The 27,212-nt window shown below is 43.4% G+C and overlaps 1 protein-coding gene across 4 annotated transcripts in view; it reads left to right on the plus strand.

Moving 5' to 3' along the window:
* The window catches only part of THOC3 (THO complex subunit 3), a 291,571-nt gene that overhangs the window by 164,394 nt on the left and 99,965 nt on the right, over positions 1-27,212 (plus strand). Inside the window, exon 21 of one of the 4 annotated variants that reach the window (XR_014838022.1) lies at positions 300-1,573. The exons of the other annotated variants lie outside the window; for them this stretch is intronic. The gene's annotated coding sequence lies outside the window, so the exon portion shown is untranslated. Of the gene's footprint in view, positions 1-299; positions 1,574-27,212 lie in introns of those variants that run through there. 4 annotated transcript variants of the gene reach the window in all.

Here is a 27,212-nt window from a genome sequence, read left to right on the forward strand (position 1 = left end):
CTCTGATTAGACCCCTAGCCTGGGAACCTCCGTATGAGTGGCCCTAGAAAAGACAAAAAAAAAAAAAATAGTAATAACATGAAATCATACAAATAAAATTTATATAAACACAAATCCACACTGAGTCATAACACAGATAGCAAAAGACAAAGTAAAAACCAAGGAAACTAATTGGCAGCTATATACAGTTGGGCACAGTTGTGTCTTGTACACTAGAAAGTCTTTTACAAAATAATCATGGAAGACCAATCTTCAGCGTTGTTCTGCAAGATGGGTTACTCTAGCAATCTCCTCCACAGGACAGCGTTTTCTGGTGTATGCCTTGGGCTCTGCCCGAAAACGTGCGACCCCCAGAGATAGACGTGATCAGGGTGACACACGGCCTGCAATGAAGTTCTCGCTGTTTTCTCCAATGTCCCCCTTTAGTATGGCTGGTAATTATTTCGGTGATTGCCACCCCCTCGAGATGCCTTGCTGGAATTTTCTAATGTGAAGTCCCATCCACAAGCTTCCTGCCCCAAGACCCAGCCCCAAGGCAGTGTGAAGTTTGTCAACCTCAGTTTTCCTTGAGAATGTGTGGTTAACTACTACTGATTTGTCTTGGTGAAAAATCAGGCCAATCTGGCAGAAATGTCAGCATTGTGAACTGGCACTGGGGACTGGCTGGAACAGGTCTGGGTTATTTCCTGGAAGAGGATGGTAAAATCCAAGTATACATCTGCAATGAAGAGGAGAGCCGAGGACAGCACAGAGAAGAGGGTGAAGAAAGATGAAAGACCAGGGAGGTTCAGATAAATGGAAAAGCTGAGTCGGAGGCAGGGTACTGAGGTAGCGCAGGGCATGGTGGGGCTGTGGTGTCCCTGATGCCCTTTCTCAGTGGATGTGAAGCAGGGCTGGACATATGCTGTAGGATGGGCAGGCTGGCCTTGGGAGGGTATCCTGGAAGATTGGGAAACATCCTCTCGTTCTGGTGCTAAGGAAGAAGCAAGTCTGGCAGCCAAAGGATACAACAATAGCATGACATGGTCAAGGCACATCGAAGAGGATCTTTTCTTCCTTTCTTTCTTTTTTTTTTTTTTCCATGTCTTTTTAGGACCACACACATGACATATGGAGGTTCCCAGACTAGGGGTTGAACCAGAACCACAGCTGCCGGCCCACACCACCGCCACAGCAATGCCAGATCTGAGCTGCATCTGTGACCTACACCACAGCTCATGGCAACGCACTGAGCAAGGCCAGGAATTGAACCCATGTCATCATGGATATTAGTCAGGTTCGTCACTGAATGGAAACTCCCAAGAAGATCTGATTTTCTAAGAATAATTGGGGACCAGGAGAAAAATATCCCACTCCATAAAAATGACTTCAAGTAGGGAACCATTTTTGTAATATATGCAGGCTAACAGATTTGATTTGGACTTTGCCAAGAGTTTAAAAATAATAAGATTAATGATAGCATGTAATTAACAAAGGTGGTAATTAAAACTCCGTGTTGATTTTAAGGACAGGTGAGAATTGCATCAACTACTGAAGTTTATTTTTTTCAGTAAAATTGGACAGTTCATTACAACATTCTTTATTTTTCATTTGATTTTTGTAGCACATTTATCAAGAGACTCATTTCTTTTTTTTTTTTTTTTTTTTTTTGTTGTTGTTGTTGTTGTTGCTATTTCTTGGGCCGCTCCCGCGGCATATGGAGGTTCCCAGGCTAGGGGTAAAATCGGAGCTGTAGCCACCGGCCTACGCCAGAGCCACAGCAACGCGGGATCAGAGCCGCGTCTGCAACCTACACCACAGCTCACGGCAACGCCGGATCCTTAACCCACTGAGCAAGGGCAGGGACCGAACCTGCAACCTCATGGTTCCTAGTCGGATTCGTTAACCACTGCGCCACGACGGGAACTCCAAGAGACTCATTTCTGAACAAATATTCATGGTTTAAAAAAATTTTCCCAAGAGTATCTCAATACTTGATATCAAAATCATTCTCTTTTGAAGTGCCTTTGCATCCATTTGCATGGTGATCCAGTTACTTTTGCTTCACAATACACCACTTCAAGACAGTGGTTTGATAAGAAATGATCATCTACTTAGGTCACTAATCTGCAATCTGGGCAGGCTTTGTGGGGAAGGCTGGTCTCGTCTCCATGTGGCATCAATGGGGGACACTTGACTGGAGCTGGTGATGTCACCCTCGAGACAGCTCACTCACATGGCTGGCAAGTTGGTGTCGATGGTCATTTGGGGGCTCAGTTGGGATTGAGAACTGAGGGATATCTTTCCTCTTGACTTTGCCACAGGCTGGTCAGCCTTCCTCTTGTCTGGATTCCAAAAGTGAGCATCTCAAGAGAACTAGGCAGAAGCTGCATGGCTGTTTCTTTTCTTTTCTTTCTTTCTTTCTTTTTTTTTTTTTTTAAGATTTTCATTTTTTCTATTATGGTTGATTTACAATGTTCTGTCAATTTCTGCTATACAGCAAAGTGACTCAGTCATATATATATATATATATATATATATATATATATATATATATATCATCTATCTATATATCTATGTATTCTTTTTCTTACATTATCCTCCATCATGTTCCATCACAAGTGACTAGATATAGTTCCCTGAGCTATACAGCAGGATCACAGTGCTTATCCACTCCCAATGCAATAGTTTGCATCTACTAACCACAAAAATCCCAATCCATCCCACTCCCTCCTCCTACCCCTTGGTAACCACAAGTCTGTTCTCCAACTCCATGAGTTTTTCTTTTCTGTAGATAGGTTCATTTGTGCCATATATTAGATTCCAGATATAAGTAATATCATATGGTGTTTGTCTTTCTCTTTCTGACTTACTTAGTATGAGAGTCTCTAGTTCCATCCAAGTTGCTACAAATGGCATTGTTTTGTTGTTTTTTATGGCTGAGTAGTATTCCATTGTGTGTATTTACTACATCTTCTTAATCCATTCATCTGTTGATGGACATTTACGTTATTTCCATGTCTTGGCTATTGTGAATAGTGCTGCATGCATGGCCATTTCTAATCTAGCCTCAGAAGTCAAATAGTGTCACTTCTATCAAACTCCATGGGTCAACCCATCTCTATGCCTGACCTTGATTCAAGGGGAATGGGCACAGATGCAACCTCTCAATGGGAGGAACATCAAGGAGTTTGGGGGCCATGTTTTAAAACAACCATGGTCCTCTTTCTAATCAGAAGTTTGCGTTTTTCCCATGTGTAAAATACATTCACTCATGCTAGTACTTCCCCCCAAATCTACTGTGTTGTCAGGCAGAGACTCAAGTTTAGGATCATGTCTTCTAAATCAGGTTCAGGTGTAGACAAGGCTCCTCAGCTGCAGTGTCTTGGTACAGTTCCTGGAGTGCCATTCCTCTCGATCTAAAGACCAGGGAACTAAACAGACAAGTTATATGCTCCTCCCCTCAACCTAAATGATGAGGCAAGCACAGTATAATTGCTATAAACACTTCCATTGGGAAAGGGAGAAAACAAGTCAGTCTCTTTTCATCAACCCACATCCTGTATGAATCTTTGGGGTAGTTAGACAGGAGACGTGCTCCTGATAAAGTAACATTTGGCTCCACTTTGGAGGTGTTTATTTTTTTGGTTCCCTCCCTTAATCTTTGTCTGGAAGGCTTTGATTATTTTGTTCCTTTATGTACATCTAGCCAACTAAAGCTCAGAAGTTCCTTCCCAGACCAGTACTCCCAGTTGTTTAGTTGTATTCTGAACAACTTTGTCGATTTTCCCCTTTTCCTATCATTTCTGTGGCAAAGATAAAGCAAATATCAAGATTATATGAATCTCACCTGGGGGTAAGAAACATGGGGGCCATGTCCTATCGGGTTTTTGGTTTGTTTGTTTTATTTGGAAATCATTTCAAGCTTACAGAAAAATAGCAAGTGGAGTACAAAGAAACTCAATTTATTCCTTACCCAGACTCAGGATAAAGAATTTAAACTATTTGTCTCCCAACTCCAAAAGAGAGTTTAAGTGAAAAGAGAGGGCAGGCTGTCCCTGGGAATATAGGCAAACTTTGGTTTCACCTCCAGGTTCACTTCAACCTACACCACAGCTCATGGCAATGCTGGATCCGTAATCCACTGAGCAAGGCCAGGGATCAAACCATGTCCTCATGGATGCTAGTTGGGTTTGTTACTGTTGAGTCATGACAGGAAGTCTCCTCCTTTTATTTTTAAAAGTCATTTTGAGTGAGGTTTTCCGTTATTTGCAACCAAAAGTTTGCTGATGTATTCATCCAATACAGATAGCCAGCTAGGACTCAGAATAAATTCCAATGCAGAGAGCCTATAGGGCCAAGGATAAATTCCACTGCTGAAAACAAGTCCTAATGTCATGGGCAGGACTGTGGTACTGTGTGTGATGTGCTTTAGAGGATGGGGCTGGAATTCTGTCAAACTTCTTGATTTTGTGAAGAATTGAGTCTGTAGAGTGGTGGTCAGGGGGCTTCAGCTATGAGGATATGAGGAGAGTAGAGGCTGGGGTCTGATGCTGGGGTGAGAGCAGTGACCACACCTATCTATCTCAGAACACAGAAAAAGGATGAGGACAGAGGCTGGACACTTTCAGGGGATCAGGCAAACAGAGGAGCCTTGAGCTCTCAGAGACCCTATCTGAGTGCAAAGAGCCCTATTCTAGGTATAGGGTTGTTGTAGAAGAAGATACACGGGAGCAGTGGCTCATAGGAACACAAGTAGGATTTATTATGTGCCTGTGAGGATGACAGGGATGACAGTGATGTTAATAGTGATGACTGATAATGATGATGATGTTGATAAGGATGGCAAATAACCCCATTTGTTGAAATTTAACAGACTTCCTATACATATTTATCGATATCTATTATTTTGACATGTCCAGTATAATAGCATCCTGATTTTTCTATTGGATACCTCTTTCTTCATAACCAGTCCTTGTTAACTGTGTGGGGTTGAGCCAACCTGGAATTGGGGTTTCAAACACAGACACATCTACTTAAGCTTGGCCAGTGGGAATATGGTACCTCCCTGGCCACAGTGATTGGTTGAGGAGTAGACATTTAACCTAAAGTATGCCAAGCAAAGCCCAATTAAAGCCAATCTTAAGACTACTGGTAGTAGTCACTTATGACGGAGCATGATGATGTGAGAAAAAAGAATGTATACATGTATGTGTAACTGGGTCACCATGCTGTACAACAGAAAATTGACAGAACACTGTAAACCAGCTATAATGGAAAAAAATAAAAATCACTACATATATATGTATATAAAAGACTACTGGTAAAGAAACACTATCTTTTTGCTGGTGAAAATAAGCCTAGGGTTGCTTTAAGGGAAAGTTTGTCTGAAAATAAAGGTTGTTTTGGAGGACAGTAGAAGAGAGAGAGAGAGATGGAGAGACAAACAGAGAGACAAAGACACAGAGAAACTGAGAGGGAGAGGCAGACAGAGACATGGAAAGATTTCTGATGATGTCATTTGAGAACCTAGTTTCTCAGGTTAGATGGACTCTTAAACTTTTCAATTACACCTTGAACCAATATACACCATCTCATTTTTCCCCCTTAAGCCAGAATTCAATGAATGTCTGTCATTTCCGATCAAAAGAGTTCTAATGGCATCTCTCTTATTCAGTACTTACAATAGCTCTATGAGGTAGACATTTATTATGCCTCTTTCACAGATAAGGAAACTGAAACTTAGTGCCTGCCTCCTTCTGCAGAGCTGGTAGAGAGCCGAATTTGCTGAAAATCAGGGCTTTTTCTGGCTCCAGGTTGAGTGAGATGCACATTCCATGCCCTGGATGAGTTCCACATTCCTTCCCAGCACAGATTCCAGTTCTCTGTCCTCACTGTCTCAGAGTTGGACAGGTGCCGGGTTGGGGGCTGCAGGTAGTGGACCAGCTGCTGCCTGGGTCAGGAGCCCAGCATGTTCTCAAGGACACAGATGGGCTGGCAGCCTTGTGCATGGGCAGGGAGCCTGAGGCGGGGGTGGACACTGGTTCCTGGAGAAAAAGCTCATTCAAGACTCACTGATGCCCAGCACTGGGCTCTAAGCCCCCAGGGTGTAGGTTTGGCACAACTCCTCTTGCTGTGCCCAGGGCCCAGCGTGCAGTGTCTGTTTAACTCTGCCCTTGAGAGCTCTTACGCAACTGGGGGGAACCCCCCTTGGTGATCACTACCGTCTGCTTAGATGTGTGCATGTGTAGTGGGGAGAAAGATGGCAAACACTGGAAGCTCATCCTAAATTGCCAGCACCCAGGGGAGCCCAGGAAAATCTTGTTGAACTGAGATGAAAAATGTCTTAAACTCCTTGGAGTCACTAGACCCACCACTCTGAAGCTGGTGGGGGGTGAAAACCAAGGCTAGTAGGTTACTCTCTAGTTGAGTTGCCACAAGTCTATATGCTCTGCCAGTCAAGTTGCTGTGTAGCAGGAATCAGTTGTACTTGTTACCTTGAAATAACTCATTTTTATGGAGAGCATCCAAAGCATTCAACTTAGCTTTCCTGGGAACAACCACTTTCTCTTTTCTGCACTCATATTTTATGAGTTCACATCATATTTAACTGCATAACTTACAATAAGGAGTTCAATACAAGTATAGGAAAGAAAGCTCTATTTCTATTCGAAGAACTAAGCCGAATGTGTTGGACACACTCCATAAAGGTCAGTTGCTAAAAAAGAAATCTGTCCAATTATGTGTGGATGAGAGACCTGTAAAGTAGTAGGAAAATATGCATAAAAATCCAGAAGGATTCCGCATTCAGGATGCTTTTTCTTATTTCATTTTGAGGGTGCCTAAAATGTAAATGGTAAATGTTAGACATATTATGGCTTCAGTTTTGTGGGGTTTTGGTGTTTTTTGTTTTGTTTTATTTTTGGCCACAGCCACTGCATATAGAAGTTCCCAGGCTAGGGGTCGAATTGGAGCTGCAGCTGCCGGCCTACATCACGGCCACAACAACATGGGATCCGAGTCACCTCTGTGTCCTACACCACAGTTCATGGTAATGCCAGATCCTTAACCCACTGAGTGAGGCCAGGGGTGGAACTGGCATCCTCATGGATACTAGTCAGTTTCATTACCGCTGAGCCACAATAGGAACTCTATGGCTACAGTTTATGGAGAAAAGAGAGGCAGATTTCCATCAACAGACCTATTCTTCAAGGCCTCCATCTAAATACTGTTCAGATACAGGCACATGTATATGCTAAGTTAGAATAAGATATTTAGGCAGAACTATGGTCTGAATATTTGAGTCCCCTTCAAATTCATATGTTGAAATACTAGTGTCCAATGTGATGGTATCAAAGGTGGGGCCTTTGGGCAGTGAGTAAGTCATGGGGATGGAGCCCTCAGAATGGGCTTAATGTTATAAAAGAGATCCCAGAGAGCTCCCCAGCCCCCTCCACCATGTGAGGACACAGCCAGAAGGTGCTGCTATGATCCAGGAAGGGAGCCTTCACTGAAACGTGACCATGCTGACACCATGATCTTGAACTTCCAGCCTCCAGATCTCTGAGAAATAAATTTCTGTTCTTATGGGCTCTCCAGTGGGAGGTATTTGATTATACCAACCTGAGTGAATTAAGACAGGCAGCATACATTTCATTTACATTATTTCCTGTTTTAATGGACTTTTTGGATTAACCACTCAACTCTGATTAACCAGCCCCAACTCTGTGAATTCAGTTGTAATCACCATACACAGTGAGGAGTGGTGACACTTTTTTGTTCAGGTCGCTGAGAAGTTGGGAGGCCAGCTTATAGATCTAGAGGTAGGAGGATATATCTACAGAGACACAGAGATAGGAAAGTGGAAATAAAGACATAGGCGTAGGGAGATACATTCGCCGCCACCGTCCTTCCACATCCAGCTTATGAGAATGCTCTGTGAAGTGTTTCCTGCCCCCTCCCTGGGCCTTAAAAGCATTCACTCTGTCATTTGTCCTCTGCTTCACTTTCTTTTTAAAAATTTTTTTTAAATTAAAAAAAAGTTAAAATATAGGTTTTGTTTTTTATTGTTAATTTTTTATTTTCTTTGTGCTGTTATTTTGTTTTTACTTTTTGGCTATGCCTGCAGCATGCAGAAGTTCCTGGGCCAGGGATCAGAAGAACTGCACCACAGCAGTGACTTGAGCTGCAGCGGTGACAACGCCTGATCCTTAACCCATTGGGCCACCGTGGAACTCGCATGCTCTGCTTCATTTTGCATATTGCACGATAACTATTTCTTTTGTGTTTTAGACATTCAGAGATAAACTTGATGAAGTAGAAGGAACCCAGAATTTGAGAACAGAGAGATTTGTTTTTTAATTTATTATTATTATTTTTTTGTCTTTTTAGGGCCACACCCATGGCAAATGGAGGTTCCTAGGCTAAGGGTGAATTGGAGCTGTAGCCACTGGCCTATGCCACAGCCACAGCAACACCAGATCCAAGCCACATCTGCGACCTACACCACAGCTCACAGCAATGCCGGATCCTTAACCCACTGAGCGAGACCAGGGATCGAACCTGTCCTCATGTATGCTAGTCAGATTTGTTTCCACTGAGCCATGACAAGGAACTCCTGCTTTTGAATTCCAATTCTAACCTTTCTTGGATGTGTGACCTGAGGTAATACTCATGACCTCTCTGAACTGGAGCTGTGACCTCCAATAGTAGCACATACAAGGCGCCAAATAAATAAAAGGCAGTTGTTATCATTCTAATTTATTACCGGACATTCTCTCTCTCTTTTTTTTTTTTTTTTGGAATTTTTAGGGCCACACTCTTGGCATATGGAGGTTCCCATTCGATCCCAAGCTAGGGGTCGAATCAGAGCTATAGGTGCCAGTCTACCCCACAGCCACAGCAATGCAGGTTCCAACCCATGTCTGCGATCTACACCACAGCTCATGGTAATGCTAGCTCCTTAACCCACTGAACAAGGCCAGGGATTGAACCTGTGTCCTCATGGATACTAGTCAGATTCGTTTCCCCTGAGCCCTGATGGGAACTCCACAGGAGTTTTGCACATTTCTGTTGAAGCATCACTCTCTCTGGAGATCCTCAAGGGCAACGCAGTGTACGATTCGCCTTTGCATTCTCAGTGCCCCTTGAGCAGAGTAAGATGCTCTGAGTCCCCTTGTACATCTTTGATGTTAATCATTTTTGAATCATCATCAGAGGGCTTAGGCTGCTTCCTTGAAAGTTTCAAAAGGGATGAAGGGAAGGAGAGAGGAATCAGAGCTGAGAGAAGGAAAGGGGAAAGGAAGAGAAAGGCAGGACCTGGGGGCTTGGGCTGGCCTGTCCCAGCCCCCTCGTGGTCTCATTAGCTCCCCGTGTCTAGGTAGAAGGACCCTGCTGTGGCAGGTGCCTGGGATGCCGGGGCAGGCTGATGGAGACGAAGCTGTTCTGTCAGCCAGAATGTCAGGTTCCGCCAGTCATTCAGGTCCCTCTGGCTGGGCATGAAGCTGGTGCCAGGAGCCCCAGGGGAGGCAACAACAGATGCACTGATGGGGGCAGGGGAGGGAATGATGGCATTTTCTGAGCCCTCGCTGTGTCTTTGGCACAGTACTGGGCACTTTTACACCTATCCTCATTTCCCGCTCGTGGCCACCCTGAGGAATAGGCAGTAATCATACCGCCAAATTAAATCTGAAAAACTGAAGCCCAGAGAGGTTAGGTAAACCAACCAAGGTCACACAGCTAGGGAGAGGGTTTGAAACCAGAATCAGCCTGAAGCTTGGACTAGGGTTGTTTGTTTTTGTTTTTGTTTTTGTTTTTTTTAAACGAACGGTCTTCCAGTCTATTTCACTTGGGCAGAGCTGACCAAGAACACAGGCTTCTGTGAATAAATGACCTTAGGATTCTTGTCATGGATCAGGTACCGACAGAGTCAGGAGCCCGCTGCAGAGGTCACGGCCCTGCCAGTACCTGGCTTTGTGACCTGGTCAAGCCATTTCATCCCCTTGAGCCTGACTTCCATCACTTGCAAAAAGGGACAATGATCCATATCCTGACTACCAAGGATGCATGTTGGGAAGATGGGAAATATTAGTAACAGTTATGGAGTGCATGTCCTGTGTCAGGCACTGTGACAAGCCCCTGTATGTATTATCCCATTTAAACCTCACACAACTCAGGTATAGAGGTGATGGTTAGCCCCAATTAAAAACATGGAAAATGAGATGTTGAAATGTTATATAACCTTCTCTCTGATCACAAGAGTTGGAGCCAGGCTTGTGTTGCAGACCTCCTGCTGCAGAGCTTGAATACTCACCCTCTCTAAACTGTATATAAAAAAGCTTTTTAGAATGTAAACGAAGAATAGAAATCTATTGCTGATTCAGGCTAAAATGTAGCAGGTCTTCTGCTTGTGCCTTCACCTCCAGCATTTCACCTACTCCTTAGCTGCCCCCAGCAGCCAGCATCCTGTGGCCCAGAGAGGCAAGTTCACCTGTCCAAGGTCACACAGCTAGAACTGGCAGAGCTGGGATGCAAATCAGGTGTGCCTGACCCCAGAACTCTAGAGATTGTAGATGATGACATTGGTTGACCAGATCCTAGGGTGACTAGAATCCAGAAGAAGAATCCAAGGTGACGCTGTCACCTCCTGAGTGCCTGAGATGAGGTCACGTCCTCAGCAGTATTCCTGCGCTTTCACCGGGAGACATCCCTGTTGATGCTGCTGTTTTGTTTTCCTTTTAATATTTTCACTCATGTTTCAGCTCGGCTTTTCTGTCCCGAGGCGCTTTAATCACCAAGGGCCCTGTTCCAAACGTGCCATGCATAAATAATGCAGGAAATAAATAATGCCTGCTGCTCCCCCAACAGAGCTGAGCCTGGGGCCAGGTGCGGTGGGGGACATGGGGTGCTGGGAAGTGGCAGGGATTTCCTGGGGTTTGAGCCCTGCTTTGCCTCCGTCCTGCTGCGTGACCTCTGACAGGCCCCTTAAGCTCTCTGTGTTTCAATTTCCTAATTTGCCAAATGAGGAGGAAAGGTTCTTGGCTGTCCTTACAGAGATGGCTAAATCAAACAGTTCTGCCGAAATGGTTGTGGAAAAGGGAGCAGGTGAGCCAGGCACGTGAGAGAGTGATGGTGATGGCTGTTCACTACCTGTGCAGTTTAATTATATGACCTCTCATCTCCTGCTCGCACCTTCCAGTGGGGAAGCACTAGGGGTCCTGGTTTACGGAGGCTCAGAGGGGAAGGGTCCAGCACAATACTCCAGAGCTGGGATCATGGGCCACGCCTGTGTCTCTAGAGCCAGAACTGGGAGCAGGTGCCTAAGGCTGTTCTTCACAAGCCCAGCAGTTCCCTGGGGAGGAGATTTTTCCTTTGAGCAGAAACCCAAAGACCTGCAAAGCTCCTGCCTGCTTAAGAGATAAACAAGGTCTCGTCAGTTTGGAGTGGAAGGGGCCTGGTGCCTCTCTGGGCCCCACAGGTACAAACCAGATGTCCTCAGAGTGCAGGGTGGGTGGGGGTGGGGGTGGTCTCAGAGGGAAGCATCTGAAGCCACACCCACTGTGCCAAGAGCAAGGGCCCCCCAGGGCCTGGGGGTCAGAGGCAGGCATGGGATAGGAGAGGCCCTGGGGGAGTATCCCTGCGGCAGTGTTGGACCTTGGAGTCATCCAGCCACATTTCCCTGTTATCAGACTTGCAGACTCTGGAGGCTGGTGGGACCAAATCCTGGCCTTGCCACTTCCCAGCTGTGACCTTGAGCAAGTGACCTAACCCTTCCGAGCTTCTCTTTTCTCATGAAAACCTCTCTTGCCTTACGGGCTAGAGAGCGGGTGGAGGCTTGGAGCCATGCCTGACAAGTAGCGAGCATTCAAGGAATTTCAGTGGTTATTAATGTTTGCAAAAGTGGAGTCTGAACGTCCTGCCATCATACATGGATGCATCTGTCCACCCGCCCATCTGTCTTTCCCTCTATTGGCAAGTGCATCCATCCATTCTTTATTCTTTCATCCATTTTTTCAGTGAGCTTTCCCTGAACCTTGCCCATGTTCTAGTTCTTATCAGTGCTGACCACTGGGGTTCTGAGATTAGAAACAAAATCAAACAGAATGAAAGCACTCAGCCCTTGTGCCCCCTGGGAGCTCATATTAGAGTTGTGGGAATGGAGATGGGTATCAGATCAGGGCCCTGTCAAGAACAATTTGAGGACAGCAGAAGTGGGCACAGTGAAAGGAGCATTTACTGCATGGGGACCAGGTTGAGGCACTAACAAGAGATGGGGTAGCAAGAGGGAAGCCGCGACTACCCTCAGAGGATAGAGGACAAGAGGAAGGAGTCTTGCCAGAGCTGTGGTATTAGGAAGAGAACTCCAGGCAGGGCCATGGGGCTGGCCAGCAGGGAGGAAGCGGGAAACTCAACATCCACCTCACTCTTTCCCCCCTCCCACTCCGTCATTGCTGGTGCCTCACATTTGCTGAGCCAACCAGATTCAGAGGGTAGAGGAGCCCAGCTGAGGGCCAGGTGGAGAGCAGTGGAGGGGGAGGGGCAGTCAAGGTGGATTATCCACCAGGCAGGTATGGTGTGTGTATCTTGCATGGTGGGACCATTCTGTGGGATCCCAGCACAGGGCCCTTTTAAATGCTGATGGGAGGTGATGAGAGCTATCTGGAGGAAGGAATCTAGGGATGAGTAAGAGCTTTCCAGGCAGAGGAGAGGCAGACAGCATTCCTGACAGAGAGCTGCCTGAGCATGGGGGTTTGGGTGCAAAGCATGGAGAATGGAGGGCCTGGTGGAGAGTGTCAGCATGGGGGTGCATGTGCAAGAGGAGGGTGAGAAACAGAGGCTCGCTGGGGGCTGGGGGCGCTTGCTGGTGGTCCTAGAGCAGGGAGGGAAGGGGCTGGGATTAGCTCCAAGTCCCAAGGGCTACCCATGTCCCTTCCCCCCTCTAGGACTGCCTTTCCCAGCTAGAGCAATTTTTGAAAAATTAATTTTTAATGACACACGTGAACCTTGAATATATTCTCCTTGTCAAAAATGAAAGCACTACGGATTCATCACTCCTACTGCACTGTCTGCCCCACAGCTGGGGTTTGGTGTGTGACTTCCAGTCTTTGTCTAGTAGCTTTCAACTGGGGCAATCATTTGGCAACGTCTAAAAACATTTTTGATTGTCACAACTGCATGTCGGTGCTACTGGCATCTAGTGGGTAAAGGTCAGGGATGCTGCTAAACATCCTGCAATGACAGGACAGCCTTACATGATGAAGAATTATCTAGCACAAAATGTCAGCAGCGCTGAGGTTGAGAAATTCAAGTCTAGGCTAGGAGTTCTCAACTTCTTTCATTATTGCCCTTTTAAAGAATCTGTCTCTTGGAGTTCCCGTTGTGGCTCAGTGGTTAATGAATCTGACTAGGAACCATGAGGTTGTGGGTTCGGTCCCTGGCCTTGCTCAGTGAGTTAAGGATCTGGCGGCATTGCTGTGAGCTGTGGTGTAGGTTGCAGACGCAGCTCGGATCCCTCATTGCTGTGGCTCTGAGGTAGGACAGTGGCTGTAGTTCCGATTAGACCCCTAGCCTGGGAACCTCCATATGCCATGGGAGCAGCCCTAGAAAAGGCAAAAAGACAAAAGAAAAAAAAAAAAAGAATCTCTCTCTTGTTTTTTCCCAAACTTTTAAAAGTTTTTTGCCAAAGGCACAGCATGAGGAAGTTCCCAGGCCAGGGATCAGAACTGTACCACAACAGTGAACCGAGTCACAAGAGTGACCACACCAGGTCCTCAACTGCTAGGCCACCAGGGAATTCTGAAACATTTTTGGTTTTTGATACTTAACACATCTCCCCTCCCCATGAAATATTTTAATACTGTAGATATATTGTTTGTCTGCTATGTACTCTGGGTATAGCTGTGCTTTATACACAAGAAGAGTAAGACTTCTTAGCTTCCCTGAAATTAAGTATCGACCCCCTGGTTGTAATATTGCCATCACAGAGAATGCAGTGTGAGAGCATTTAGATAGCCACACTGTGTGTGTGCCTTTTAATATAGCACCATGCTATACAGAGTTCTGCAACCCAGCTTTTCAGGTCAGGGATAAGTTTTTTCTCTTTCCTTTTGGTTTTACACAATATTCTATTTTATGGAGCTGACATTATAGACAACCATTTTGCTTCTTAAGAAGATGTAGGCTGTTTCCAGTTTTATTCTCCTGAATACAATATTTTCCATGCGGCAAACAATTACTTTTTAATTAAACTGTTTATTTTGAGGTAGTTGTAGCTTGACATACACTTGTCAGGAATAATACAGAGAGAGCCTATGTGCCCTTTATCCAGTTTCCCCCATGGTAACATCTTGAAAAATTATAGTGAAATATCAAAACCAGGATATTTTTTTTTTTTTGTCTTTTTTGTTGTTGTTGTTGTTGTTGTTGCTATTTCTTGGGCCGCTCCCGCGGCATATGGAGGTTCCCAGGCTAGGGGTCTAATCGGAGCTGTAGCCACCGGCCTACGCCAGAGCCACAGCAACGCGGGATCTGAGCCGCGTCTGCAACCTACACCACAGCTTACGGCAACGCTGGATCGTTAACCCACTGAGCAAGGGCAGGGACCGAACCCGCAACCTCATGGTTGCTAGTCGGATTCGTTAACCACTGCGCCACGACGGGAACTCCCAAAACCAGGGTATTAACATTGGTACAGTAGAGATACAGAACCATTCTATCATCACAAGATGATTGATATATATACTATATTATTATATTATGTATGTTTGTATTATATATAATTTACATACTCTCAGAACTTCTCAAATATATATATACACACAAAAATACATATTTACATATATGGGTATGTATATATAAACATATATATGTACACACACACACACACACACACACACACACGCTCACACACTTCTTTTCCCTAGATATCCCTGTTGGAAACATAGTTTGCAATATTTTCTTCTAGTGTTTAGCTTGTCTTTTCATCCTATTAACAGGGTCTCTCACAGAGAAATATTTTTTTTTATTTTAATGAGATCCATTCAGTTTATCAATTTTTCCTTTTATGGATTCACATTTGGCATCAAATTTAAGAAGTCTTTTCCTGGCTCTAGACCCTGAAGATTTTCTTCTATTATTTTTCCAGAAAGTTTTATAATTTTAACGTTTAAATCCATAATTCATTTTGAGTTAATTTTTATTTAAGATGTGAGGTTTAGGTTGAGTTTTGTTCCCCCTAGGGATGTCCAATTGCTTCTGCATCATTTGCTGAAATCCACCGAATTCCTTTTGAACTTCTATCGAAAGTCAATTGAGTGTATCTACTTGGGTCTATTTCTGGGTTCTTTATTCTGCTCCATTGATCTATGTGTGTCTACCTCCACCAATACCATACAATCCTGATTACTATAATTACATAATAAGTCTTCAAATCAGGTAAAATGATTTCCTCCACCTTATTCTTCTTTTAAAAAATTGCATTAGTTATTTCAGTTCCTTTGCCTTTCCACATAAATTTTAGAATAATCGAAATTATATCCACAAAAAACTGCTTGGCTTTTGATAGCAATTTTGTTAAACCTGTATATTAATTTGGGGAAACAATAACCTATTATGCTGAGTCTTCCAATCCATGGACAGAATAAATATTTCCATTTGTTTAGATCTTCTTTGATTTCTTTCATCAGCATTTTATATTTTTCAGCATGTAAATCTCATACACATCTTTTTAGATTTGTACATATTCTCTCTTTTCTTGAGTGATTCTAAACATTATTGTGTTTTTAATTTTGGCATTCACATGTGTATGGCTAGTATATAAAAATGTAATTGTATGTGTATGTGTGTAATTGTATGTGTAATTGTATGTGTGTAATTGTATGTGTGTAATTGTATGTGTAATTGTATTTGTATGTGTGTTTATCTTATATCCTGCAACCTTACTGAACTTGCTTATACTTAATAAGTTATAGGTTTGTTTTGGGTTTTTTGTTTGTTTGGTTTGTTGGTTTAAATTCCTTGGAATTTTTTACATGTAAAATCGTAATCATGTCATCTGCTAATACTGACAGATGACATGATTATGATTTTATTTATTACTTTCTAGCCTGGATGCCTTTTATTTCCTTATCTTGCCTTATTCCACTGGCTAAAGCTTGCAGCACTGTGTTGAGTAAGGAGAATGACAAGATCAGACAGTCTTGCCTTGTTTTTAATCTTACAGGGAGAAAACACACTGGGCTTTCACCATTTAGTAGAATGTTAGCTGTTGAGTTTGTGTAGATGCTTTTATCAAGTTGAGGAAGTTTCCTCCATTCCTATTTTTCTGGGAGTTCTGAGCATGAATGACTGTTGAATTTCGTCAAATACTTTTTTTTTTTTTTTTTTTGCATCAATTGATGCATCCTGCAATATTTCTTCTTTAGGCTGTTAATAAGAGTCTCATTAATTGTTTTTAAAATATTGACCAGTATTTGGTTATAGTGTATAATTTGTTTCATATACTGCCAATTCTATTTGCTAATATTTTGTTAAGTTTTTTTGTGTGTCTATATGCATGAGGGATATTGGTAAGTAGTTTCTTTTTTTTCTTTTTGTATGTCTTTATCTGATTTTGTTATAAGGGTAATAGTAGTTTCGTAAAAAAAGAGTTAAGAAGTTTTTCCTCCGGAGTTCCCGCCTTGGTGTGGTGGAAATGAATCTGACTAGGAACCATGAGGTTGTGGGTTTGAGTCCCGGCCTCATTCAGTGGGTTAAGGATCCAGCGTTGCCATGAGCTGTGGTGTGGGTCTCAGACACGGCTTGGATCTGGCATTGCTGTAGTTCTGGCATAGGCAGGCAGTAACAGTTCTGATTAGACCCCTAGCCTGGGAACCTCCATAGGCCGTGGATGCGGCCCTAAAGAGACAAAAAGACAAAAAAAAAAAAAAAAAAAAAGAAGTCTTTCCTCCTTTTCTGTTTTTTGGAAGAGATTGTGGAGAATTGATATTCATTCTTCTTTAAATGTTTAGCAGGAGATCGTCCAGTGATCCAGGCCTGGAGATTCTATTTTTGGAAGTTCTAAAAATAAATTAAGAATTTAATGTCCTTAATAGTTTTGGAGCTATTCAGGGGATCACTTAATATTTGGTGATTGGGGGAGGTGTGTGTTTTTCAAGGAATTGATCCATTTTATCAAAGTTGTCAATTTATGTGTATAGAATTGTTGGAGTATTTTATCCCTTTGATGTCTGCAGGGTCTGTAGTAATATTCCTGGCTTCATTCATCATTCTCTCTTCTTCCTTTCCTTGATTGTGCCAGAGGTTTGTTAATTCTATTGATCTTTTTAGGGAACAAGCTCTTTCTATCATTGACTTTTCTCCATTGTTTTGTTATTTTTAAATTTCGTTTATTTATCCTCTTCTCTTTATTATTTCCTTTTCTCTGCTTATTTGAGTTTATTACTCTCCTTTTTCTAAGTTCTTGAGGTGGGAGCTTTGAGTATTGATTTGAGACTTTTATTCTTTCCTAAGGTATGCATTAGTGCTAGAAATTTCTCTCTTAGCACTGCTTATGTTATGTCATAAATTTTGATATACCCTATTTCCACTTTCACTCAGCTCAATGTAGTTTTTTTTTTTAAATTTTAAGTTATAGTTGATTTACAATGTTGTGCCAATTTTTGCTATACAGCTTAGTGACTCACCCAGTTGTATATATGTATATACACATACATCCTTTTTCTCATATTATCTTCCATCATGTTCTATCCCAAGAGGTTGGATATAGTTCCCTGTGCTGTGCAGTAGGATTTCATTGCTTATACATTCTAAATGTAATAATTTGCATCTACTAACCCTAAACTCCCAATCCATCCCACTCCTTCCCCTTCACCCTTGGCAACCAGAAGCCTGCTCTCTCTGAGTCTGTTTCTATTTTATATGTAGGTTCATTTGTCTTTTTTGCTATCCCTTGATTGATGAATTACTTGGAAGCATGTTGTTTGGTTTCCAAATACTTGGAGATTTTTCTATTATCTTTCTGTTATTGATTTCTTGTTTTATCTCATTGTGTTTGAAGAGCATATTCTGCGTGACTTCAATTGTTTTAAACCAGTTGAGATTGTTTTTGTTTGTTTGCTTTCTTTTGGTTTTTAATGGCCCCAGATATGGTCTACCTTAGTATATGTCCTATGCGCACTTGAAAAGAATGTGTATTTTGCTGTTGTTGAGTAGAGTGGTTCTATAAATGTCAATTAGATACTGTTTGTTGTTGGTAAGCTCTTTAATATCCTTGCTGATTTTCTCCCTAATTGTTATGTCTAATGATTTTCTCAATTATTGAGAGAGTGTGTTAAAGCCTCCAAATGAATATGCGGATTTGTATTTTTTTTCCTTTTAGTTCTATCAGGTTTTGCTTCCTATATTTTGCAGCTCTGTTTTTTGGTGCGTATGCATTTAAAATTGCTGTATTCTTGGTGGACTGACTCTTTTATCATTACATAATATCCTTCTCTGTCTCTGGTGATTTTCTTTGTTCTGAAACCACTTCAGCTGATATATTACTATCACTACTCCTGATTAATTTAGAAAACTCAAGAGGAGAAGGAATTGTACTGTATTTACCCATATTTTTGCTTACCAATATTCTTTCTTTCTGATTTTTCAAGATTTATTCTTTTGTCATTTTCTATCTATGTAGAGAATTTCCATTAGCCATTTTTTAGGGTAGTTTTGCTGGTAATAATTTCTCTTAGTTTTCGTTTATCTGAGGATGTTGATTTTTCTTACATTCCTGAAGAATATTTTTGATGCATACAATTCTTTCCTTTCAGCACTTGAAAACTATTGTGCTACTTCTTTCTGGCATTCATGTTTTATGATGAGAAATATGCTGTCATTAAAATCATTTTTCCTCTATAGGTAAAGTGATATCCGAGGTTTCATTGCTGGGTCTTTGGGGTTTGCTCAGCTTCTTGAATCTGTGGGTTTATGTCTCTTCCAACTTTGGGAACTTTCAGCCACTTATTTCTTCTAGTACCTTTTCAGCCCTGCCCTCTTTTTCTTCTTTTTCTGGGACTCTGATGATATGAATGTTGAGTCTTTTTTATAGTCCCCTATGTCCCCAAGTTTCTGTTAAATTTTTTTCCAATCTATTTTATCTCTGTTGTTCAGAAGGGCTAATTTCTATTGTTCTATTTTTGGGTTCTCTGTTCTCCAATTCTATTGCTGAACCCATTTGCTGAGTTTTAAATTTTCAGTTATTATATATTTCAGTTCTGAAATTTCCATTCAATTCTTTTTTACGCTTATCTGCCCCTTTGCTGAGACTATCTCTTTCTCTGCCCAACTTTCAATTTTTTTTCATTTGCTTCAGTCATATTCCTGATTGCTTGTTGAAGCATCTTTAGGATGGCTGCTTGAAGATCCTTGTCATATAGCCCTAATATCTATGCCATATTAGTGTTAGCATCTCTTAATGCTTTTTATGACTCAATTTGAGATTGTCCTAGTTCTTGGTATGATAAATGATTTGATTGAGGCCTAGACATTTTGGGAATTATTAGGCTCTGTATCTTACTTAAGCCTTCCAGTTTAGCTAGCTTCTTTTGAAACTTCTCTGGCAAGGGAAGTTGAATGCTATTCTGTTTTTGCCAGATAGGGACGGAAGTCCAGACTCTCCATCTGGCTCCCCTTGACACCCAAGGTGGTATGAACTCCTCATTACTGCTGGCTGTGTGAGGGAGTTCTAGTTCCCCATGTGGCCCCCACTGACACCTATCTGGTAAGGAAGGAAGGGTGTGCCCTGTTACTATTCCTCAGGTGGCCTCCATGACACCATGGATGGAGGGGGTTGCTCATTTCTTCTCCCTGCTTGGTTTTCTTTGACATCAGCTGGGGTTGATGGGATGGGGGCTTGGGGTGCCTCTTTATAGCCTGCTAAGGATGGAGTTCTAGGCTCCCCACTTAGTCTTTTCTGGTATGGGTGAGGGTGAGACTCTGGTAGAGTAGTGTTTATTGTCCAGAAGTTTTCTGTTTTTCTAGGTTGCCCTTTCCCCAGTCTTTTGGCTAGAGAAAGCAGGCTTTTGTTGGGTCTTTTCTGTCTATGCCTGTTGGCATTTCTTGGTTGCTGGCTTTTTTGGCTCTAAGTCTGGGATGTATGAGGCAAAAACAAAACCAATGAAAGCAGAAAAACAAAACACCACGAGTTCCCGTCGTGGCGCAGTGGTTAACGAATCCGATTAGGAACCATGAGGTTGCAGGTTCGATCTCTGGCCTTGCTTGGTGGGTTGAGGATCTGGTGTTGCCGTGAGCTGTGGTGTAGGTTGCAGATGCAGCTTGGATCCCACATTGCTGTGGCTCTGCCATAGGCCTGCAGCTATAGCTCCAATTCGACCCCTGGCCTGGGAACCTCCATATGTCGAGGGAGCAGCTCAAGATAAGGCAAAAAAAGACAAAAAAAAAAAAACAACAACAGAAAAACAAAACACCAAACCAAACAAAAATCCCAAGGGAATTCACCACCGTATTGTTGCTTGGATTCTGAAGTCCCTAGCCAGTTTACCTTCTTTCACCTTTCAGAGTCTTTTAATGTCTCTTTTATATATAGCATCCAGGGTTTTTAGTTGTAGTTAACAAAGGAATAGGGAAAGTGTAACTACTCCATCTTCTTGGAAGTGTGAGTCCTCTTCTGTTGATTTATTTCTTAACATTCCTCGTTATGCAGACATAAGGATTTTTTTTTTTTTATGGCTGCACCTGTGGCATATGGAAGTTCCTGGGCTAGGAGCTGAATTGGAGCTGCAGCTGCTGGCCTACACCACAGCCCCAGCAATACCAGAACTGAGCCGCATCTACAACCTACACCACAGTGTATGGCAACGCTGGATCCTTAACCTACTGAATGAGGCTGGGGATCAAGGACATCCTCATGGACACTATGTCTGGTTCTTAACCTGCTGAACCACAATGGGAACTCCTGGATTTTTAAAGGGTAGCTACTGAAGGAGTTCCTGTTGTGGCTCAGTGGTTAATGAATCCGACTAGGAACCATGAGGTTGCAGGTTCGATCCCTGGCCTTGCTGAGTGGGTTAAAGATCCGGCATTGCGATGCCGTGAGCTCTGGTGTAGGCTGCAGATGCAGCTCGGATCCCACGTTGCTGTAGCTCTGGTGTAGGCTGGCAGCTACAGCTCCAATTAGACCCCTAGCCTGGGAACCTCCATATGCCGTGGGAGCGGCCCAAGAAAATGGCAAAAAGACAAAAAAATAAAAGGGTAGCTACTGAAAAGTGGAATTGCTTGGTCAGGGGTTGTATATGTTTTAAGTTTTGAATTATCCTCCCTGATGCTATGCTCATTCACACTCCCCCTGGCAGAGTATGTGGGTAACCCTTTCCCCCTTCCTCTTGCAATAACACATCCTTAACTTTAGACATTTTACCAACGTGCGTGAAAAAATAACATCTCATTATTGTACTCTGCAATTTCTTTGATTCCTAGAGTGGGCATGTATCCTTTTCATAGACTTATTGACTGACTACATGGATTTTTACGTTATAATAAAGGAGAGAGACAAAAAGCAAGCAAGCAAAGTAACCAGCTAATTTCAGAGAGTGATAAGTTTTATGAAGAAAATAAAACAAGGTAGTGGATAAGAGTCTGGGGTGGGGGGAGGAGAGGAGTCAAGAAATTCAGGCCTCATTAAGGAAAAATATATGACCCTGAGAGGTTGTAACACACAGCAGGCTTTATTGGGTGGGACTTCAATAGGGTTTCATGAGGCGGGGGAAGTCTCTCATAGGAGGAGCCTGCCCAGAGCCTCATGGCAAAGGGGTCACATACGGAAGGGATTCCTGGGGGAGGGGGGACATAGATGAGGGTTACAAGTCTAGGTGGTGTCACTCAGCATCACAGTGGGGAGCCCCTGGGTCAGAGACCTCTGAACAGCCATAGTAGCTTGAGGTCTTATAACCACCAGTTCTACCTTATCAATGGCCAGCAGATGTGCGGTGTAGTTTTATGGAGTGTGAAAAGCAGGCAGGTCTTAAATAGCTAAAAACCTGCTTGCTAGTTTTCAAAAATAAGGAAATGGCAGTTCCTACTGTGGCTCATCAGGTTAAGAACCAGAATAGTATCCATGAGGATGTGGGTCAATCCATTGAGCTGACCTTGCTCAATGGATTAAGGATCTGGCATTGCCACAAGCCACAGTGTAGGATCCCACATTTCTATGGCTGTGGCATAAGCTGGCGGCTGTGGCATAGGCTGGCAGCTGTTGCTCTGATTCGACCTCTAGCCTGGGAACTTCCATGTGCCACAGGTGCAGCCCTAAAAAGAAAATAGATAAATAAATAAATAATAAAAAAGTAATGAAATGCCTAACAATGTGAGTTTGATGGGCTTTCAAGCTAGCAGATCTCAGCCCTCCTTGAAGAAACAACCTAGGTGGCTAATATACAGCGACTATCTTTGGCTCACTTACACAATGAAGTTCGGTTAGGATGAGAGGATTGCTTTAAGTGGGGCAGTCAGGGGAAGCCTCTCTGAAGAGGGACCTTTGAGCTGACACCTGAGGAATGAGAAGGAGGCAGCTCTGAGGAGATACAGAAGCCTCGTAAGTAGGAAAAGGCTTAGCATGTGTGTTTAAGAGACAGAACGAGGCCAGAGGGGCTGGAGCTGAATGAACAAAGATGGGTCCATGATCAATGAGATGAGGTGGATGCTAGGAGATGCTGGTATGCCAATATGAGAAGTGGCTTTCTATTTTAAGCCTAGTACAAAGCCATTGGAGGATTTTGATTAATATTTTAAGTATGTTCTATATTTGGACAAACTCAGGCTGTCATGTGGAGGGAGGAGAGGGGGGCCGGGAAAGTTGGGAGGCCAGTGAGGAGGCTCTAGATAGAGAAGATGGCAGCTTTTGCATTGGGAGGCGGCGTGGGGATGGAGCGAAGTGGGTGGATGGCAGGAGCTGGGGGAAACCAGCAGCTTTGCTGATAGATGGGATGTGGAGATGTGAGGAATGGAGATAATTAAGGATGATTCAGGGTGGGGGCTGGGATGCCATTTCCTGAGACAGAGCAGTCCAGAAGAGAAGCGAGACTAGAGGACATCAGGAGTTGTCACAGTGTGAGTTTCGTCTTCCTTGCCATGTGGGGGCTGGAGGGCAAGATGGTTCTTAGCCGGGCTGTTGGCTCTCCAGATGACCTATCCTTGTGTGTGGATTTAACTGGGGGGGTCTCCTCACTGTGTGCAGAAGACTCCAGAGGACTCTGTGGAGCCAACCCAGAAAATGAGATACCAGATTTTAAACTGTCATTTAATCAAGGAACAGAAATAAGTTCTGAATTAGCCTCTGCAGCCAGTGTATTGATTACATACAGTTCCATTTAAATGGCTTCTTCCTAAAGGCAGGGTGGTGGGGGGCGGGTGGGATGGTGGAGAGAGAAGGTAGTGGAAAGTGTTTTGCACTGTGCAGGGCATCTCCTCATCCCCCTCCTCCCAGCAAGCCCATTGTGTCCGTTCGTCACCCTCATCTTACAGGTGAGGAAGCTAGGTCTTGGGAGGGGGAAAGACTTGACCAGGGTCTCACAGCCCTGAAAGCAGCAAAACCAGACCAGAATCTTGCTCTTTGGCCTCCAGAGCCTCTTGCTTTATTTTGCCATCCCTGTTGTGTGCCCACTATGTCTACACTCCTCCATTTTCTTTAAATTGGCTTAAATTAAAATCCAAACACCCCAACCTGTTTGACAGACAAGAAGGTCAATGTCAGGCTTCAGGGGAGCAGCTTTCCCCCCTGGTTTAAGATAAAACCACATGTTCTTTGCCAAAGCTTCCAAAGGGTCCCCTCTGTCACCAGGCATCAGTGGTGCCCATTGGTCACCACGGAAATGGTTCCAGTCCCGGCTCCAGCAGAACTAGTGGTTCTGTGGTTTCTATGCTGCCCTTGAGATTCAGGAGCTTTGTCAAGGTGGGACCCCATCCAGGCTGGGGAAGCCTCTTCTATTCCCCTCTTGCCAACTTCAATAATATTCCCCCTGCCCTTCACTGAAGACCCAAGCAACCTTACCTTCCTGCCCTGCCTCAGCCTGCCTGCAAGTCAGGAAGCACAAAGTCACTAATGTGTTTGAGATGCAGGAAGACAAAAATCACAATAAGAGAAAAGCGCAAATGATTATCTCCATTAATTATCCTGGAACACTTCTTTTCAACTCCCTTGGGCTGGACCTGTCCCAGGTTGCGGGTGGAATGTGTTAAAACATGTCAGAGCAGCTCACATTGATAGGAGGCCATGGGGCTTATTTTTATTTTTTACCATTTTATTATGGACATTTCAAATTTATACAGAAGCAGAAAAACAGTATAATAAACCCCTTATGTATTCATCACCCCGTTTTCAACATCTCCTGGCTGTTCTTCTTTACTATTTAACTCTACCCAGAAATAAACCCAGGCACATATGGTCAACTAATCTATGATCTCTCTTCCATATGATCTTGAGGCAAATCCTTTACCCATAAATATTTCAGTTTATGTCCTTAAGGGAGTAATTACATGTATATCTACTTATCCTGAAGTATAGTTGATTTACAATATTATATTAGTTTTAATTATATAAAATAAATGAGCAACAGAGTTATTTTATTTTTTAATTAAAGACTAGTTGATTTACAACATTGTGCCGATTTCTACCATACAGCAAAATGACCTGGTCATACATGTACATACTTTCTTTTTCTCATATTATCCTCCATTATGTTCTATCCCAAGAATTGGATATAGTTCTCTGTACTATGTAGTAGGATGTCATTGCTTATCTATTCTAAATGTCATAGCCTGCATATACTAACACCAAACTCCCAGTCCATCCCAGTCCCTCCCCCCATCAAATTACCAATGACATTCTTCACTGAACCAGAACAAAATATTTTAAAATTTGTATGGAAACACAAAAGACCATGAATAGCCAAAGCAGTATTGAAAAAGAAAAACAGAACTGGAGGAATCAGGCTTCCTGGCTTTAGACTATACTATAAAGCTACAGTAATCAAAACAGTATGGTACTGGCATGAAAACAGAAATAGAGATCAGTGGTCTGGATAGAAAACCCAGAAATAAACCCAGGCACATATGGTCAACTAATCTATGACAAAGAAGGCAGGAACAGGAGTTCCCGTTGTGGCGCAGTGGTTAATGAATCCGACTAGGAACCATGAGGTTGCGGGTTCGGTCCCTGCCCTTGCTCAGTGGGTTAAGGATCTGGCATTGCTGTGAGCTGTGGTATAGGTTGCAGACGCAGCTCGGATCCCGCATTGCTGTGGCTCTGGCGTAGGCCAGTGGCTACTGCTCCGATTCGACCCCTAGCCTGGGAACCTCCATATGCTGCGGGAGTAGCCCAAGAAATAGCAAAAAGCCAAAAAGCCAAAAAGCCAAAAAAAAAAAAAAAAAAAAAAAAAGGCAAAAAAAAGGCAGGAACGTTCAGTGGAGGAAAGACATTCTATTTAGTTCTATTTTTAAAGTAAGGAAAACTTCCCAGCTGAAAGCCTTTGCTTATTCGAAAATGGAAGACCAGGATCTTCAGTGAGGGATGAGAGATTCTAAGCTCTTCCTGATGCTTCCACAGTGCAGGTCAATCAAGTCCTGTCCCCTCACTGCTTCCCTTTCCTCATCAGCAAAATGCAAAGGAGAGTCCCCACTTTACAGATGAGAAAACTGAGCCCCAGAAAAAGAACAGGATTTTTTCAAGGTTACCAGATTTGATAGTACTTGGGCTAGTTGGAGACAAGCAGGTCATTTAAGTGGGCTAATATTTTAGGTTCCTTCAAATCAGTATTTTCAAAATATTTGGTCAGCATTTATTTAGAGGCAAAGCTGGGTGCTACACAGAGAAGGGTGGAGAAAGGGGACTCTGGTGGCTGCCCCAGTCTGCCCTTCACTCTAGCAATTCCATTTCAGTCCCAACTTGCATAACCCACCCAGTAGGACCAAAATCCTATAGTTACCCTGCCTACACTCCTTTGAAGTCAGTTTAGCAACCATCTGCTATTCAATTTGCCCTGGAGGTCTCACTCTTACCCCAGCTTCTTCAGTGACTCCTCCCAATCCCATAGGGCACCCTCACTGAGATGAGTAGGGGTGATGCCAGTGACAGAAAACCCAACTCAATTATCTCAGCAAAAGCGGAAATGTGTTGGTCCATGCAAGTCCAATAGGTTCTCCTTCAGGATTGGTTGGATACAGGGGAAATCTGACCTCTTCCCCTTTCTGGCCTTGCTTTCACTGATGTTGTCTCCCTTCTCAGGCAGGCTCTGCCCTCTAGTACAAGATGATGGCCCGTGTCTTGCCCACATCATCTCCTTTCATCAGCCCAGCAGAAGGGAGAGGGAGGGAGAGGTCTCCTTCCTGGCTGTCATTGGCTCACTTTGGGTCATGTGCCTATGCCTGAGACAGTCACTGCGGCCCAGAATTGAGATATTTATTGGATTAGACTTGAGTTATATAGGTGGTGGGCCAGCCTCTCTCAAACCCCAGCAGAGTGAGACTCAAGGAGTTTTTTGTTTCCAGAGGAGAATCAGTAGGCTGTTGCTGAGGAAGAGGGTTGGATGCTGAGCAGCAAGTATCGGATTTCCACTCTCCAGTTATATTTCTAGGGATATTAAATGTCTCCTAGTTGAGTCCTGGGCAACCACCAGCTGCTTTGTCCCTTATTGCAGCATCGGCTGTGTCAGAGCTATAATCAGAGGTTGGGACTCTCAGCCCATGCTCTTCATGCTTCCAGTGTCTGTTGGTGTGATCAACAGGCAAAATGCCCTTGCATCCCTAAGCAGGGCCACCTAGAGCAGGCCTGCCTCTCATCTTGTCCAAAAGCAACTCTTTGCCTCTTAGTCTGAGGAACAGGGAGCTGTTTCCTATTGGAACTGCCATCCAGTTTTCTATGACCTTGAGCAGGCAGTTCACATCTCTGAGCCTCAGTTGTATATTTGAGAACATCTGTCAAATGGAGCTAATGGTGATGCTCAACTCCCAGAGCTGTGAGAGGCCAAAATGAGCTTGTGATTTGTAAAGGAATGTAAGAATGGAAAGAATGATACTAACCATTACTCTTGCTACCTGCTTCTTCCTCCTGGGATTTTTTTTTTTGGTCTCAGCCTATCCTCTTCTCTTCCATTCCACCCGGGGGAGCAGCACTTGCTCGTGGCTTTGATTGAGATGAGTTTTGATGGCTTGGAAGCTTTCAGAGCCGCCCACTCTTCCTCCTC

The sequence above is a fragment of the Sus scrofa genome, chromosome 2, assembly GCF_054392235.1.
Source record: "Sus scrofa isolate SSC_HxYL_T2T_F1_AM1 chromosome 2, Sscrofa_HxYL_maternal_Yorkshire_Landrace_v2.0, whole genome shotgun sequence".
NCBI lineage: Eukaryota > Metazoa > Chordata > Mammalia > Artiodactyla > Suidae > Sus > Sus scrofa.